The sequence below is a fragment of the Muntiacus reevesi genome, chromosome 12, assembly GCF_963930625.1.
Source record: "Muntiacus reevesi chromosome 12, mMunRee1.1, whole genome shotgun sequence".
Classification (NCBI taxonomy): domain Eukaryota; kingdom Metazoa; phylum Chordata; class Mammalia; order Artiodactyla; family Cervidae; genus Muntiacus; species Muntiacus reevesi.
Genome location: NC_089260.1, coordinates 56383942 through 56403522, shown reverse-complemented (window position 1 = coordinate 56403522; position 19581 = coordinate 56383942).

Genomic DNA, 19581 nt, shown 5'->3' with positions numbered 1-19581 from the left:
AACACTATTATAATCATCTAAACCAGTACTTCTTTTTTCTATTTTTGCTTTTTCTTTTTATTTATTGTAGTAAAATACACATAACATAAAATTTACCGTTTTTAAGTTTAAAGTACACAGTTCATTGGCACCAAGTCCATTCACATTGTTGTACAACCACCACCAGCATTAACCTCTAGAACTGTCTCCTCTTCCCAAAGTGAAACTCTGTCCCCTTAAATGCTGACTCCCCATCCCCCCTCCTCCAGGTCCTGGACACCACCATTCAACTCTTTGTCACTCTGAATTTGCCTTCTCTGGCTACCTCATGTAAGTAGGATCATACAGTATTTGTCCTTTTGTATCTGGTTTATTTCACTCAGCATGATGTCCTCAACCTGGAGTAAGGAATGGCAATCCATTCCAGTATTCTTGCCTGGGAAATCCCACAGACAGAGGAGCCTGGCGGGCTACAGTCCACAGGGTCACAGAAGAGTCGGACAAGACTTAGCGACTGAACAATGTCCTCAAGGTTCATCCGTGTTGTAACATGTATCAGAATTTCCTTCCTTTCTAGGCTGAAGCATGTTCCATTGTATATATAAACTACATTTTGTTTATCCATTCATCCATCAATGGACATTTTGGGTTGTTTCCACTTTTTGGTTGTTGTGAATAATGCTACTATGAACATGGATGTACAAATCGCTCTTCAAGTCCCTGTCTTCAGTTCTTTTGAGTCCATATCCAGAAGTGAAATTGCTGGATTATATGGCAACTCTATGTTCAATTTTTTGAGGAGTCACCATTCTGTTTTCTATAGTGGCTGTACCGTTTTACATTTCTACATGTAGTGAACTAGGGTTCCAATTTCTCCACATACTTGTCAGCATTTGTTATTTTTTTATGCTGGCAATTCTTGATAAATGCCTAGAAACTTGATGGAAATGGAGCAGAATCAAAGCAATACGATATTCATAAATACAAACCCTTACAGTTTCATACCTGGGCAACGTATAACCTTGATAGCTGATTTCTTTCATTTCTTTAAATGTTAGACTGTTGGTATGACCATTATTTTTTATTAATTAGAAAATTTTTGGTATGCTTGGAGAAAAGACATGTGGTTTTAATGCTAAAAAATGGCTTTCTGTTGTTTTTTAATTGCTAAATTTTGTGACTCTTTTTCAACCCCATGGACTGTAGCCCACCAGGCTCTTCTGTCCATGGAATTCTCCAGGCAAGAATACTGGAGTGGGTTGCCATTTCTTTCTTCAGGGAGTCTTCCTAACCCAGGGATCAAACTCATGTCTCCTGCTCTGGCAGGTGGATACTTTACTGCTTAGCCACCAGGGAAACCCTAAAATGACTTAGATTAACTTTAACTGTTACTCCTCTGTGGGACTGAAGAGAGCTCTGTGACCTCAGGTCATCTGATCTTATTCTTGTGTGAAACTAACTATGCCGAAGTCAGAGCTAAATGTAATTTTACTTAAGATGAAAATTTTTAACAAAAAGAACTAAAAGTTTTGAAAAAACATCTAGCAGGCTTTCCTGACATCAAATAACTCTTACAGACCAGTAGACCTAATGAAATAGCTTTTATTTCATTATCCGTGGATGAAAATCAAGAGAAAAAAATTGAGACTTCTCGAGCAGAGAGGCCCTGTTTCAGGGAGTTTACTTTCCTGGACCCTCGGTATGTAATTTTAAGGCATTTGACTTTAATATTTTCTATCTGTGGTGTTTACTCCCCTCTGAGATGGAGACCTCTATTGAGAGTTATTTCAAGTCATTATGCAGCTCATCATTAGCCATTTAATTCCTAAGTACCTCTCAGATGCCTTGCCTATTTTCTTACTGAGTTATCTTTATTTTTTTCTTGATTAGGAATTCTTACATTCTTCACACAGGTCCTTTGTTGTTATTGTTTGTTTTTAAAAATATTTATATTTATTTATTTGGGTGCACCGAGCCTTAGCGGCCACATGCAGAATTTTACTGATCTAGAGAATTATAATTGATTACTGTCTGTTGGCCTTGTATCTGGCAACCAGTTGGACTTTTTTTTTTTTTTTAATGTTTTTATTATAAAAGCTTCCAAACATACAAAGAACTCGGTTGAATAGTAGCAGGCTCACTAGGCCTATCACCCAACTTCAAACATATTCATATCATACAATCTTATTTCTTCATCTACCTTCCCTTTCCAAAACACACAAAATATTTTCTGGAAAGTGTACCCCTGATCTCCTACTATGTCATTTGTATCTGTGTTGGTATTAGTTGAGTTTATTAATTCTAAAAATGCACATGTAGGGGATTCCCTGGTGGTTCAGTGGTTAAGACTCCGAGCTCCCAATGGAGGGAGCATGGGTTCAATCCCTGGTTGGGGAGCTAAGATCCCACATGCTGTGTGTCCAATAAATAAAACAAAACAATTAAAATAAAATAAAATAAAAGTGCACGTGTAAATCCCTTTGTTTTTCACACCAAATCATTATATAAATAGGATTTATATTTCTCACTTTCATTATGTATACACTGTACTTATCTTTTTCCTTGCTTTGCCATCTAGGCTAGACCATCGTTCCAGTAGACATAGTGATAGCAGGCATCCTTGTCTTATTTCAGTCCTGGAAGACAAGCTTTCAACATTTCACCACCACGTCTGGTGTTTGCTGTAGTGTTTTTGTAAATACCTTTTGGTTGGTGAAGGAAGTTCTCTATTTTTAGTTGGCTAAGAGTTTTTTATTTTTTTTAGTTAAGAATGGATGTTGTATTTCTTCAACTGCTTTTTTATGGATATATTGATATGTTCATATTTTTCTCTTTTATTCTGTTAATTTAATAATTGATTATTTAATTTAGTGATTACTTGGTTGACACATAGATTTTTAAATATTAAACTGATCTTGCATTCATGGAATATACTTAGTTAAATGGGAAGTGCTAATTTTTCCATATTGCTGGAATGACTGTATTAATATTTGGTTTAGAAAATTACGAGTGAGATGGTTTCATTACTTTCCTTTTTCTCTAAAGTCCCTGTCATTTTTTGGAATCGAAGTTATACCAGTCTCCTAAAAAAGAGTTAGGGTAGTGAAAGAGTTTATGCTTAGAAGAAGTTTTCAAGCTATGAAAGACCACAACTCAAAAAATTCTCATTTTCTTAAGAAAAGCATGGACAGGCAAAGCATGATTTTATTGTTCTCTGTTTCCTAACCTTTTAATCAACCTTAAGAAGGAGTGGCTGACCATGTCAGCCTATCAAATAGCCTCTTAAGAATGTTCTAAAGTCTTCAGAAAAACAGACGTGCAAAACTCCTAATGTCAGAGTCCTGGACCTCACTTGAAAGCTCAGGTGCTGAATATACCTTTATTGCTAGTTTAAGTCTCCAGCAGCGTGAACAGAGAAGGACTTCGGCAATAATTTAGTACTTTCTCTCCCTCTGTCAGGACTGAATACAGATCTATTAAACACCTCAGTATGGATTCTTTTTTAAAAATTGTGGTAAAATATACATAACATAAAATATACCGTCTTAGCCATTTCTTTTAAAAGATTTCCTTTAAGATGAAAATCTTATTTTGCCTTTTGCCTAGCAGCAAAACTAGTGAATATTAAAATTCAGTTCATTTCAGTTGCTCAGTCATGTTCAACTCTTTGCGACCCCATGAACTGCAGCGCACCAGAAGATTGAAATTACAGTACAGAAATAAATGCAACTGATAATAATGGACATTCCACTCAAAGTAATATCTTAGCCATTTTCAGGCATGCAGTCCACGGTACTCAGCACCTTCACATTGCTGTGAACCCATTGCTTCCACCCAAGTCCACAACTTTCATCATCCCAGTTTGAAACTCTGTCCCACGGAACACTCTCTCCCATCCCTCCTCCCTCAGCCCCTGGTACCCACCATCCCGCTTCATGTCTCTATGAATTTGATGACTCTAGGTGCCTCATTTAAATGGAATCATTCAATATTTGTCCTTTTGTGACTGGCCCATTTTATCTAGCATCATGTCCATAAAGGTTCATCCAGGATGTAGCATGTGTCAGAGTTTTCCTCCTTTAAATGCTGAATTCCCATGTGTCTCAGTGATAAAGAATCTACCTGCTGATGCTAGAGTCATGGGCTCGATCCCTGGGTTGGGAACATCCCCTGGAGAAGGAAATGGCAACCCACTCTAGTATTCTTACCTGGGAAATCCCATGGACAGAGGAGCCTGGTGGGCTACAGTTAATGAAGTAGCAAAGAGACACAACTGTACACATGCACAGATATCCCACTGTACGTCTAGATCACATGTTATTTATCCATCATCCATCCATGGACTCTTGAGTTGCTTGCACCATTGGGCTGCTGTGAATTATGCTGCTGTGAGCACAGGTGTACAAATATCTGTTTGAATTTCTGCTTTCGGTTATTTTGGGTGTATATGAATATTGCTTCTTACATCAAGAGAAAGTTATTTTCAGTTTAGCTCAGTCCAGTAATTGAACACTCTTGTATGTATATCGTGTCAAGTCATGTGGAAGAATATCAAAGAAATATAGAACAGACTGGTTTGGGGAGGGCTTATAAGTTTGAAGGAGGAGCATTTTTCAGAATAGTTATATTTCATGTTGCTGTATCATTACCAGCGAAAAGTGTTAGTCGCTCAGTCACGTCCGACTCTTTGTGACCCCATGGACTGTAGCCCGTCATGCTCCTCTGTCTATGGGATTCTCCAGACAAGAATACTGGAGTGGGTTGCCATTCCCTTCTCCCAGGGGTCATTCTGACCCAGGGATTGAACCCAGGTCTCCCCCATTGCAGGCAGATTCTTTACTATCTGAGCCACCAGGGAAGCTTCCATTAATGACTTGTAGAGTCTAGGGAAATGGGTCCCCTGTTGCATGACTTCTGACGAGATCGGGCGCGTTCAGGTTGGTATGGCCGTAGACTGCATGACTTCTGAATTCCCACTTTTCTAATGTGGCCAAAGAGTAAAAGTAGGAGCCATGGAGTCAGACACTGGACAATGAATGAATGAATCCCTGTTGTTCCATCGCCGTGTTACTCTGAGCCACTGACTGCCTTCTCTGTGGACTGGGCTTGATGATACGGCCTTTACATGTCACTATGGGGTCTGCAAGGGGCCTCCATGTGCCCTGCACAGGTGATTCAGAAGGAGCAACGTGGTGGCCCCCACATGCACCTTGGAGGCTGATGGGCTGGAACTCCCATCCCCCCCCATCCCCACCCCTCCACCCCCCCTTCCATCCGCAGCAGGGGCAGGGGGAGGGGGCCAGGAGGGGGGGGTTGCCCAGCCGCTTTCAGTATCAGCCCTTGACAAGGGTTGTTATTTTTCCTGTCATGTTTGTTGGGGTCCAGCTCAAGTTTGTTTTTCTTGCAGAAAGGCAGGAAGACCAATTTGGAACACACACAACTCACATGTCATCGGCGGTGGCTCGCCCAGCGCCTGGCATTGGCTCCCTGACAGTTAAAAGGCGCAGGGTGGGCGAGCCCCAGCAGCCAGCCCCAGGAAGAAGGAAAAGGAGGGAGAAGGCGAGATGCTTATCTGCTCGGGGCCTGGGAAGGGGGGCCATTCTTCTCCCCCTGCTCCTCCTCCCCAGGGGACTCCTGGCCTCAGCCCCACAGCCTCCCGCCCCGGCCTCCACTACACTCCGTCCACCTCTTCCTCTCACTGAATGCTCGAGGAAGCCTCCCACCCTAAGGAGGGGAAAGTCTGCAGTAGAGAGATCCACGCTGCAGCCTGCAGGGAGGCAGAGGCAGGAAAGGGGAGAGAGCGCTTTCCACTCTGGACCCAAGACAATCGGCCAGCTGGTTGAGAGGAGCTGGGTGTTTTTCCACCAGACTTGAGAAGTCTCCTTACAGAAGTTTCACTGGCTTCAGTGTTTGGGGGTGGGGTGGACTGATGCTCTGGGCAGGGATGTGTGTGTGAAGGTGCTGGCTGTCCTCAAGACCCAACTGCAGTCTCACAGGTTAACAAGGAGAGCCACTCATTCCAGGGGTCCTATAATAACAATTGGGTAAAATAGGAAATTAAAAAACCATGTAAACAATGAACACTTCTAGCATATGTCTTCAGAAACTTCCCTGGTGGTTCAAATGGTAAAGAATCCGCCTGCAACGCAGGAGACCCGAGTTTGATACCTGGGTCATTCCCCTGGAGAAGGGCTTGGCTACCCCACTCCAGTATTCTTGCCTGGAGAATTCCGTGGACAGAGACTGGCAGGCTACAGTCCTTGGGGTCTCAAAGAGTAGGACACTGCTGAGCGACTAACACTTTCTTCTTTTTCAGTCAATCTAGTAGCAAATCTTTGGGAGGAATCAGTGGACTTGGAGGGCATTTAGCCCCTGGAAGCGTCTGTTTTCTCACCGGTAAAATGGCGAATGGTAGGGTTTGCTTTGCAGATTTTTGAAACAATCAAGAAAACTGCTTAATTCCTAACACCTAGGAGTCTCTCCAGAAATGACAGCCATTTTTATGATTCTTGTGTGCTCATCCCTCAAATTTTTTTTTTAATCTTTTGTCTGTGCAGCATGTGGGGTCATAGTTCCCCAACTAGGGATCAAATCCAAGTCTCCTGCAATGGAAGATTGGAATCTTAACCACTGGATGGCCAGGGAATTCCCACGTGCTCATTCCTTAAAAAAAAAAAAAAAAAGATGATGGTTGTAGTTAGAAGATAAGTTGAAATCAAGGTTTTAGAGCAACCTTTGCACAATCTCACTACACCTGGTGGTGTAAGATCAGCACAGTAAATGCTCAAATAGTATTTGTTGAATAAACTAATATCTTTAGGGATATTGCTCTTCTTATTTTCTCCCAACTACACAATAAGGGAGCAAGCTTGTTTTCCACTTCCTTGAGATAGAATATACCTTTCATGTAAGACTTACGGTGTGTTGAAGTTTCGGTTTAGCTGGATTCTACATGTGGTCCTTGAACACATTGCTCTTGCTTATCAAGCCCTTCACAAATCGTGTGCCAGGTGTGGTGGTCACGTGTCCAGAGATGGCCGTAGCCTTATCCCCCGCAGGGCTCTTGTTCAGTGTAAGCGGGTCACTCATCAGTCACTTGATACTGTGTAGTATTTGTCTTTCTGTGTCTAACTTATTTCACTTAGCATAAAGTTCTCCAGGTTCATCAATATTGTTGCTAGTGACAGGATTTCCTTCCTTTTTAAGGTTGAATAATATCCCATTGTGTGTGTGTGTGTGCTCGTGTAGTATATATATGCTTTTTGCCTGTGAGATATCTGTATATATATTCTTTATCCATTCATCTGTTGACAGTCATTTAGATTGTTTTTTTATCTTGGTTAGTGTGACTAATGCTGCGATGAACACGGGACTCCAGTTTTCCCATTAAGATACTGATTTCCCTTTCTTTGGATATGATTCCCAGAAAGGACTGCTGGATCCTATGGCAGTTTTATTTTTAATTTTTTGAGAAAACTTTTTACTATTTTTCCTACTGGATCCGCCGACTTACATCCCTCCAAGAATGCCACAAGACTCTATTTTCTCCACTTGCCAGTCAACAATGTTGTCTTTTTGTCTTCTTGACCTTGGTGTGAGGTAATACTGTGGTTTTAATTTGCATTTTCTTAGTGATTTGTGACTTTGAACCTTTTCTTATACCTGTTGACCTTTAGTAAATTTTACTTTGAGAAAAGTCTATTCAGGTCCTTTGTCCATTTTAAAATCAGGTTGTTTTTTTTTTTTTTCCTATGGAGTTATTTGAGTTTCTTGGGGTTTTCTTGGTGGCTCTGATGGCAAAGACTCTGCCTGCAATGCAGGAGACCTGGGTTCGATTCCTGACTCAGGACGATCTCCTGGAGAAGGAAATGGCAAGCCACTCTACTATTCTCACCTGGAAAATCCCATGGTCAGAGGAGCCTGGTTGGCTACAGTCCTTAGGTTCGCAGAGTCTGACAATACACACACACGTACATAGTAAAACTGGAGCTGTACATTCCTGTATTTTCCCCTTAATCTGTTAATGTGGTTTATCACATTGATCTACTTGTATTGATATATGTTGCACCACCTTCACATCCCAGAGAAAATCTCACGTGGCCACAGTATATGATCCTTTGAGTGTGCTGCTGATTTTGGTTGGCTAGTGTTTTACTGAAGATCTTTACATTTATCTTCATCAGGGATATGAGCCTGAAGCTTTCTTTCTTGTGATGTCTTTGGCTTTGGTGTCAGGGTGATACTGGCTTTGTGAAATGAGTTTAAACTCTCACTGGCTTTTGATCTTGATAGAGTATCCTGTTTTTCTATAATTTTGCCTAAGTCTGGAAAAGGCATTTAACTCAAGTCACAAGAGAAATTTTCTTTATAGGTATGAATTGGTTTCCTTTCCATTTATTAATGATCTGTTTACTTCCTCATACTTCTTGCTGAAATCATGATCCTTCTCTCAATTTTTGGAAGGATTATTTGATTTTATTTATTGGCTGCACCACAGTGCATGTGGGATCTAGTTCTCTGACCAGAGGTTGAACCTCTGCCTCTTGCACTGGAGGTGTGGAGTCTTAACCACAAGATCACCAGAGAAGTCTTCCTTCTATCAATTTTAATTAGTCTCCTCTGCTTTAAAAAATTGTGAAATTGAGACACTTGATACAGTGGTAGATAGTAGATGATGCCTATGAAGGAATAGTTTGTGGTGGTGACAGTGAAGTAAGCTATCCTTCAATCCATTACTTTAGGCAAAGTCTCCTTTTCATCTTGGGGAATGGAGAGTAGAGTCACTTTCCAGGGGATGGGGGTGGGGTGTGAGACAGTGGCTATGGGTCAGGCACTTTCCAGATGGGAAGGGAGTTGGGTATCATGTTTAATGGAAAACTTCACAGCGAGCAGCAGCGGGGGCACAGCTCTGATGATGTTACTGTGTTTGCCCATGTGATATCATTCATCCGGAAACCTTCTCCTCCCAAGTTCAAATCTCTGGCTTCCTTATTCTTTCACTCCATCCCGAGGTGTCCTCTGTAAGACATGCGACCATCCAGATATCAGAACTTATGTAACACAAGAAGACGTAAGCTTGCCAGGTTCCTAAGGTTTTATGATTATGCCCTTTATTTAGAATTCTTGGCAAATAATTTGTCCGTAGGCATAAAAAAAGTGTAAGAGAGTAAAACTCACATTGATGTTAAAGTTGCTCCTCCCTAAGTCTTCTTAAACATTCGTAATGACTGTTATTAATGGGTAAAAAGTACAGCATTAAAAACAAGTACAGCATTTACTGTGTAAGATTAGTACTCAGTGAAGTCACTCAGTCGTGTCCAAATCTTTGTGACCCCGTGGACTGTAGCCCTCCAGGCTCCTCTGTCCACGGGATTCTCCAAGCAAGAGTACTGGAGTGGGTTGCCATTTCCTTCTCCAGGGGATCTTTCCAACCCAGGGATCGAACCCGGGTCTCCTGCATTGCAGGCAGACGCTTTATCCTCTGAGCCACCAGGGAAGTCCTTAGTACTCAGTAGGTCACTGCAAGTTCTTTCTAGATCAGAAGCACACTGGCTATTTGCTGTCTCAGACATCTCTTTGGTCTTCCTACTGGAATGGATATACATGAGGAGAAGATGTCATTTCCAGGTTATATGTCATATTTTCATGATTCTTTGCATGTCCAGCAGTTTTTCATTGCATGCTGAGCACTAAGGACAATGTATATTCAGGATTATTAGATGATGTCACCTTCCTTTAAAGATGGCTGAGTTTTAATTGCCAACATCCAAGACTTGGAAGCAACCTAAATGTCCAACAACAGACAGGTGAGCAGATAAAAAAAGGTGTGGTGTCGGTACACAGGGCAGCACCCACTCAGACTTCTGCCACCCCTCCTCCCGAGTCCCTGTCCCCACCAATCCAGCTCCTCACGCTGTCCTGAGCACCTCCATCGGCTCCTGCAAGCCGCAGGGTCAGGGCTCTGTGCTCAGAGTCTGACGTGACCCTGGGCTGCCAGCCAGGAGAACTGGGGCTCACTTCGGGTATTTCCCTTTGCTCCAGGATTACCACCCTCTGCTTCCTGTTGTCCACTGCTGGACAACATTTGGTTTATGTATCAAGAGTGGCTTAATAGTTGGCTATGGTAGGAGGCGAGGGCTGGTTCAAGGCACTTAGTCAGGACGGGAGGCTAAGAGTCTGAATTTTGGCAAAACTTTTAGAGCAGGACTCAAGTCAGATTCAATTCCACGGTGAATGTGATTTTTACTGTCTTCTGTATAGCTTTACAGTCTTCTGCTTCCATAGAAGGGTAGACTTTTGTAGCCTGAAGGAATTTAAAAAAAATCTTTTTGGCTCTTACTTTTTAAGAAGAGAAAGCTGGGATCCCAAAGGGTAGAGATCTGTGGAGGTCAAAGGCTGGGAGAAGGGCAAAACCAGACTTTTCAGGTTCCTTCTTGAACCTGGCACTTCCTGTTCTTACCTTCCAGTTTATTGTCTTTTTTGGCTCTTGTTGGTACAAAGGAATGAAAATGTAACATGATGTTGGACCCTGCTTTTCTCAGCGCTCAGCGCATCCTCGCACATCTGAGAGATTAGTGGCCTGTGAACCAAAGAAGGGAACTCTGTCTCCAGAGAAAGGGACACTTTTGGGGGGGGGGGCGGTGACATTAGAGAGGACCTTGAACATCTCAGTGGGGTGTGGGGAGCAATTAGAGACAGAAGACAAGACAGGTAGAGCTTCGCACCCAGAAATGCTGAAAGCCTGAGATGGAACCCAGTCAAGGAAGGCTGGTGGGTTTTGCAGAAAACGTGAGGTCTGAGGTCTGAGAGCCCCTCTCACTGAGGCGCAGGTCACAGAGAGGGTGGAAGGACCCATCCTGGGCCACCTGCTTTGAGCCCTGGCTCAGCACCAACCTTGTTGAATCTCCATTTCCATTTTTAAGGTGAGGATAGCCTGAAATCAACACTGAATGTTCACTGATGCTGAAGCTCCAATATTTTGGCCACCTGATGTGAAGAGCCAACTCATTAGAAAAGATCCTTATGCTGGGAAAGATTGAAGGCAGGAAGAGAAGGGGGCGACAAAGGATGAGACGGTTGGATGGCATCACTGACTCAATGGATGTGAATTTGAGCAAACTCCGGGAGATAATGAAGGACAGAGGAGCCTGGCGTGCTGCAGTCCATGGGGTCGCAAAGAGTTGAAAAGACTTAGCAACTGAATGCTAAGCCTCATCCTAGCTGTTGTGATGAACACTGTCCAGGGGCTTGCTCTCCTTGTGGCCCAGTTCCTGTCTCTCCTCTCCTGGATCAAGAGACCCAGCAGGGGTCACAGAGCCGCTCTAAAACCCTGATTGAAAGTAGCCTCTATAAGAAGCCTGGGAAAACTGCAAAGGAAAATTTCCACCTGTCGCTTCTGAGCCTTGCACTTTTTTGCTCTCAGAGGCTGGTTGTCCTTCAGGTGCCCCCTCCCTCAGCTGGTTGCCTATGGCCCTTCCTTTCCCCATCTCCAAGATGTAGCTGGGCTTCTGTTCCAGTTTTGCAAACACCATTCTCACATAAGTGCCAAGATAAACTGGCTGGAGGGTGAATGTGTTAATGGTGTTGGCGGGTATTTGGTTAACCTTCCCAATTCTGCTGTAGATCTGTGGGTGGCCGGACCCCCTCCCCCAAGGCAGTCTCGGCCTAAAAACCTGCTGTTTTCCATCTTTTCTGTTGTGGGTAGGGGCAGGTGAGAAGCCAGGAAGCCTAGAATTCTGAGAAGATCTAGACAAAGTGCAAAGATCATCTATGCACTGTGAAGTGGTTTTCACATGCAACTGATAAAATCATGCTGCTTTTGAAATTAAGATGTTGGCTTTTGACAAAGCACAAAGATAGACTAAATATATGATTGCTCATCCTGACTCCCAGCAGAATGACCCAGGATCAGTCTCACACGGTTCGGAAGGCTGGGTTCATTGCGCCTGCCCACACTGTGACACTGGTCAGTTAGTGCAAGAAAAATAACCTGGAGGTGAAGTGCCTTCTGATAGGATTTAAAACTTTCTTCCAAAATACACAGATTTAATGAAAAGAGGAAAAATTTAGTGACGATAACGCCATCATTGGAAAACAAAGCCTGTTTCTAGGGAAGCATCAATATTTTCCTTTTTAATAGAAGCAGAATGTAACCATGAACTTAGAATTCCAAGCCTTGAACTCAGGAGTCAGGAGTCGAGTAAATTCCGTTTTGGTTGTAGCTTTAACCTGTTCACTCAGATGTCTGTTCTTGGTGAAGATTAGGCATTCCGAAATAATAGATTTTTTGCAGTTCATACTTTTGAATTTCCCAAATTCTATAAAAGTCATCTTTGTTGTTGTTGTTGCTAAATTTTGTATTGGGGTATATCCCACTGACAATGTTGTGATAGTTTCAGGTGCAGAGCAAAGGGACTCAACCACACATGTACCTGTATCCATTCCCCCTCCAACTCCCCTCCCATTCAGGCTGCCGCATAACAGTGAGCAGAGTTCCCTGTGCTATACAGTATGTCCTTGTTGGTTTTACACTTTAAATATAGCAGTGTGTACATGTCCATCCCAAACTCCCTAACTATCCCTTCCCCCTGGCAACCATAAGTTCATTTTCTAAGTCTGTGATAATAAAGCTATCTTTGCTTTTCTTTATTATTATTAAAGAAAACAATGCGCTGCCTCCCAAATTTTAGAAAACACAGAAAAACAACTAAAAGAAAAAAAAAGACAGAGACGGATGACGCGACACTTGAAGTAAGCACATTGACTGTGAATCTGTGTCACTTTTAGTTATCATGTTGGTGTTTGTCCTCGGAGGACTTTTCTCTGAGCAGAAATAAGTAGGGGAAGAACAGTCTTTTCCTGGCATCTCTGTGCTCATGCTATTCTGAAATACTTCCTTGAATTTGCTCTGCTTTCTTTAACCTCTGGTCCTTATACATGCTATTATCTCTGCCTGCCTGGAAGGTCCTTCCTTCCCCATCACAGTCTTCCGCTGCTTAGCTTCTGCTCATTCTCATGATGACAGGACTTCTTCTAGGAAGTCCTCCCAGATATTCCCAGATCTGGTTTAGGGGCTTGACTGTCACATTCTGACTCAGAGCATCCCAATGTCCTAGCGCTCATCATGTGATGTTATAATCGCTGGTTTTCTTCTTCATATTCTCCTCAATGTTTATAAGCTTCATGAGAAAAGGGACTTTGTCCAGCTTGTTGAAAGCTTTATCCCCAGCACCTCCTGTGGTCCTAACACAGGAAGTGTCAATAAGTAAATGTTGAGTGAACCAATGATAATTGAAGGAAAGCCTTAGAGAAAAGAGGAGGAATGCCCGGAATTCATGCAAAGTCAGAGTCAAAAGAGTACACAAAGATACCAGGGGGATGCAGACATGAGGTTAGGGTCATCTCTTTACTAAATTAACCAGAATTAATTAAACTAGTATTGTTGGACATTTAGATTCCCCCAACATTTTCTTAAGATTGCTACTACAGAGGATACTATTATAAATGCTCTTCTCAATACAAACTTTGTATACATGTTAAGTTATATCCTTAGGATAACTTGATAAAAGTGGAATTTCTGTGTCAAAAATTTCATGTTATTAAACTTTTGATATCTATTAGCGAAAATTTACCCACCAGAAGCACGGTTTTATTTTTATGCTTCTTCCCAGGCTAATTCTTTATTTAAAGTATTTTAAATAAGTATTTAAAATTTATTTATTCTAAATAAATGTAAAATTATTTAACATTTTAATATAAAGCTCTCATTTATTTACTACATTTCAAAACTTGTGGTAACACATACATAACATAAAACTGACCCTTTAAACCACTTTAAGTGTACAAGTCAGAGGCATTAGGTATATTCCTAATATGAGACAACCATTACCAATGTCCATTTCCAGAGCTTTTCTTCATCATTTGAAACAAAGCCTGAATGTTAATAAGCAATAACTTCCATTTCTCTCTTCTCATTTTCCAAAGAGTATTTGTTGCGTGTTTAATATGCTGACAAACCTAGACAGTGTATTAAAGAGCAGAGACATCACTTTGCCGACAAAGGTCCATATAGTAAAACCTATGGTTTTTCTATTAGTCATATATGGATGTGAGAGTTGGACCATAAAGAAGGCTGAGGGCCAAAGAATTGATGGTTTCTAACTGTGGTGCTGGAGAAGACTATTGAGATTCTGTTGGATAGCAAGAAGATCTAACCAGTCAATCCTAAAGGAAATCAGTCCTGAATATTCATTGTAAGGACTGATGCTAAAGCTGAAGCTCCAGTACTTTACCCACCTGAAGCAAAGAGCCAACTCAATGGAAAAGATCCTGATGATTGAGGGCTAGAGAAGGGGGCGACAGAGAATGAGATGATTAGATGCTATCACTGACTCAATGGACATGAGTTTAAGCAAACTCTGGGAGATAGTGAAGGACAAGGAAGCCTGGCATGTTGCAGTTCATGGGGTCACAAAGAGTCAGACATGACTGAGCAACTAAACAACAAAAATAAAGAGAGAATTTGTTGCAAGTTTAGTGTGAAATGTTGGGTTTAATTGCATTTTCATCCGGCAACGGAAATGTTAATGAACTCCTAAAAGTTTCTGATTCTGCCTTAGATCAATTACTGAGAACATGGTTGAATAGAGCTTTGAAATAATCGTATTCATGCCCACATGCCATGAAATAAACAGCCTTTCTGGTTCTTTAGACCCAGAGGGGCATCCTTTTGCTCAAGAGCTTCTCAAGCTGAGAGATTTTTCATCTAATTTGAAATAAGCAAAGATCGACTGTTTAGGATTTGAGACGCTGATTGTAAACTAGAAATAAGACACTGGAGAGTCATCTTTGTTTCTGCAGGTGAAATTATTCACCCTAAATATTGATGAGGTGGAACTTACCTAAATGGTAGCAATTTTCATAAAGCAAAGTTTAGTTTCTGCTTTGAAATGATTTCCCAGAAAAGAGAGATTTGTGTGGATGTTTACAGCTCCACAGCACTTTCTGGGATGCTTTCATGAAAAGTCAGAATAACAGGAGGATGAGATGCTCTGGAGGGAGGAGCCTCCGTGGGAGACCTGATGGGGATTCTGAGGGGAAGGTGGGTCCAGAGGCCACTTGGAACAATGGCAAATTTGCAGCTTTGCCAGCTGCTGGCTATTACCTATCTTGTACTGTGAGAATTACTAAGCGAAAAGGAATTGTATTTAAACTCTGGGCAAAACAGGAGGAGAATTTATGGAGGATTAACTTTCTTTCATCTTCTTACCTTTCAAATTGGGAAACAAGCCCAAGAAACTGAATTAAGGGGAGGAGTCTTTGTAAAGCCTTTGAAGTTTTCCTTTGCAAACAGAGTTGAATTTATCTGAACCCTTTCCCTTCAAAGTAAAAACCTTATAAGCAACCGACTTTCTCTGTGCATTCCTCACTCCTCATGAATTAACAGAGATTATACAGAAAAAAACCGGGAATCTGATAGGGGATGGGGGCAAGCCGATGCTTTAGAATAGTAATACATGCTGATGAGCTCATGGTAATGACAGAACAATTTTTTTTTTAAAGTTTTCCTTCTATACTCTGGAACCACCTTAGAATGGTGATAAGGTTAACAGGGGGGAAGAAATACAAATAATTATGTGACCTTAAGATGAGTGCATCTTGCTCTATTTAAATTCAGCCAAAGTTGAATAGTGGGTCTTTCTGTGTTAATGTCTCTGAAAAAATAAAACATCAAAGTCAGGTATAGAATATTTCAAAAGAGCCAAAATTTATGTCTTTCATAGGTCACTAGCTTTTTTTAAAAAAATTGAATGAAAGATTCTTTCAATTCTATGGTGCTCTACAATTTTTAGAAATTTCAAACACGTGATCTGATATAATCCCATAATAATCCTCTTATCCCCCCACCACTCTACTACTGCTTTATTGCCCCTCCTCCTTCCCTCTCCCCAGGGACAACGAGTGCTTTGTTTTCTATATCTGTGAGTCTACTTCTCTTTTGTTTTATTCCTAGTTTGTTGTATTCTCCAGATTCCAAATATAAGGGAGATCATACAGTATTTGTCTTTATCTGACTTATTTCACTTAGCGTAATGCCCTCCACGTCCATCTCTGTCATTGCAAATGGCGAAATTTATTTCCTTTTCAAGGCTGCATAATATTCCAGCCCTGTCTGCAGACCCTGATGTTCTGGTCTCTGTTGGGAGCTTGCAGTGAAGAAATGCACACGGGCGGTCTGCCCTCCCTGCCACAGATTCTGTGCTTGAGAATGCGCACACGTGCTGACGTTTATTCGTAACCTCGAGGTCAAGGCTTGCTGCATCTTCCCATTCTTTTGCAGACATGCACGGAGCAAGCAAAATCCGTGTTTCCCATTGATCTATTCCAGCCAAGGTGGAACCAGCGATGCTGTCTTCTCCCTCCAGCTCACCCTATCGACACGTGTCCTTCTCCGGGTCTATTTAGTGCCACATCTTTATTGGTGATTCCACCGTTTAAAATGTCCTGCAAGGGTCAGTCTGCAGTACTGTGTTGTAAGTGTGTGAAGGCTGTGTTGAGCCTTCAGAAGGTGCTGCGTGCAGACACAAGTCACATGGCTGTGGTCCATAAGTTCAAGCTACTTTCAGCGATAAACAATCACATGGGGGCTTCAAACAAATGCTTGTAAAACAAGGTCATGTATTGATCTAATGAAGATGTTGTGACCAGAGACAGGGGAGACACCTGAACTTCCCCAAGGAGGAATTACTCCTGGCTAAGTCAGTGTTCACCGCGACTTCAGAGTTCACAGCCACTGTGAACAATGAGAAATGACATGTGTGTACATACCTGCACATACATATATTCAAAATACACATTATAAATACATCCACAGACATAAAGCTCTCTTCACTAAACATCTCATTGAGAAGATAAAATATAAAAAGAAAAGTTGCAATGCAAAAGGAAATTTCCTCTGTGCCCCCAACTTCACTCCTCAGACGCCTCAGCTCCCTTCCATCAACTCGCAAAGTGATGTTTCTCAGTGAGAATTTGTCTCCCCTCCAGGGTGATGTGGTCTTAGCTTTAACCGGGGCCTCTGTCCCGCCAGACCCACAGGTAGTCCACAGAGAACCCAGAGCAGCTTATCTCAGTGTGGTCATTGTTAAATGCCCTTGGCCTCGGTGGGCAAGACTGGCAAGAGGAAGTTGCCTGGTCACAGAACAATGAGCACCTGGCCTTGGCAAGAGCAGTCTCCATGACTGTATTTCTTGGTGGTTGGCTGCCATTATGTGAATTCAGTGTTACAACAGGAGACTGATTCAGTTACTCCAAAAAGCACCAAAATCTGTAAAAATAGTCCATAGGAGAAAAAAGAGGGCTTCTTAAAGGCATGAAGATTGTTATTCAGTCACTAGTTGTGTCCGACTCTCTGTGACCCTATGGTCTGCAGCACGCCCGGCTTCCCTGTCCTTCACTGTCTCCCGGAGTTTGCTCAAATTCATGTCCATTGAGTCGGTGATGCCATCCAGTCATCTCATCCTCTGTTGCCCCCTTCTCCTCCTGGACCGAAAACACTAAATCTGGCTCTCACATTTTAGAAATAAATCAAGTCATTCACAATGATTAAACTAGAACCAGGACCATAATTCAGATCCACAGACTTTTAGTTCCCAACAAATTAATCAATGATTGGCAAATGTATGTGTGGGTTTCATTATTAAATTTCCTTTTTTTTTTTGGCCATGCTTCATGTCTTGTGGGACTGAGCCCAGGAGGTGGCTGTAAAAACACCAAATACTAACCACTAGTTTGCCTGGGAACTCCCTCATTATTAAATGCAATCTTCTTCATTCATTAGTCAGTATGGTGAGTTAGTGTAATTACTTTTTTAGTAATTAGTTTCAGTTTTCTTGCAAATAGATGTTTTTAACAGCTTTATCAAAGTGTGTGTTTAACTTCTAAAAAAATCTGCCAGATGGTTTTCAAAAGTGGTTGGAAGTTCCCACCAGCTGTGTATAAGAGTTCAGATTCCTCAGCCAAAACTTGATATGGTCCATCTTTAAATTTTGGACATTCTCATAGGTGTGAAGTGGCATCTCACTGTGGTTTAATTAGCATTTCCCTGATGACTAACATACTTGAACATCTTCATATGCTTTTCTTCTTTGGTTGAGTTTCTTCGGGGTCATTGTCTTTCATTGCCTGATGGCCAAGGGCTTACAAACCATTGTCTCATATATTTTTGCCCAGTTCTTCAGTTGTTTTTGCCTGATGGTTCATCTCGTCTCTGTCACTCCATCTTGGCTGGAAGCAGGATTCTCAAAAACTACCCATAAGTATTTTTCTAACAGTTACTCACAGTCACCCATGCTGTCATCAGTTCTCTCTTTTTCTTCAATTTCAAATCCTTATTCCTAAGATTCTCGTGATTTTCTTGGCTTTTATTTTTATACTTCATTTATTTATTTGGGTGCACTGGGTCTTAGCTGCAGCATGCAGGAGCTTTAGTTGCAGCATGTGGGATCTAGTTTACTGACCAGAGATCGAACACGGGCCCCCTGCATTGGGAGTGCAGAGCCTTACCCACTGGACCACCAGGGAAGTCCTTCTTGCTTTTGGCTTTGAAAGTTAGTTTGCTTCATAAAGAGTTTATATCTTGAGCTTTCTTTTCTCATCTTTCCAATAGCCATTGTTACTGCACCCTTAAAAAGTTACCAGGGTACCTGAATGATGCTCACAGATTCTAATTTAGTGATCAGGATATGTAAAAGGATTAAGAGGACAAATGGGAAGGATGGATGGAGACTGAGAATATCATTTCATTCCAGGCAGCTTTACTTCAGGGATCTTTAAAAGTTACCTGGTATAAAAGAAAATGATTATGAAAATGGATTTTAATGATATTAAAGACTTATTCTTCTAAAGAATAAAAGTTAAGAAAACAAGATGGAACGCCATGGATTGGGAAAGAATATTTGTAACCCACATGACTTTATACAAGTTATGAAACTTAATAATAATAATGGTCAAAGATTTGAGAAACATTTCACAAAAGAAGATATATGAATGGCACACACAGCACATAAAAGGATGATGTCACCCCTAGTCACCAGGGAAGTGAAAATTAAAATCACAGAGATGCATGATACACACGCCTTTTAGAAGGGATTATCAGAAGGACTGACTGTCACATGTCGGGTATAATGTGGAGGAAACAGAAGTCCTGTCTGCTGCTCGTGCTGGTGGGGATGCAAAAAATCGCATAGCTGCTTAAGAAACATAAAGTGTGACTTAATTGAATTTTACTTTCTTTACCTATTTATGACTGCACTGGCTCTTCCTTGCTGTGCTTCCTTGCTTGCTGGGCTTTCTCTAGTTGTGGTGAGCAGTCTCCATAGTACCGGCTCAGCTTAGTTGCTCCGTGACAGATAGGATCTTCCCAGACCAGGGATTGAACCCATATCTCCTGCTGTGGCAAGCAGATTCTTAACCACTGGACCACCAGGGAAGTCCTGTATGACTTAATTTATATGTTATGTATGTGTGTTAGTCGCTCAGTCCCATCCGACTCTTTGCAGCCCCACAGACTGTAGCCCACCAGATTTCTTTGTCCATGGAATT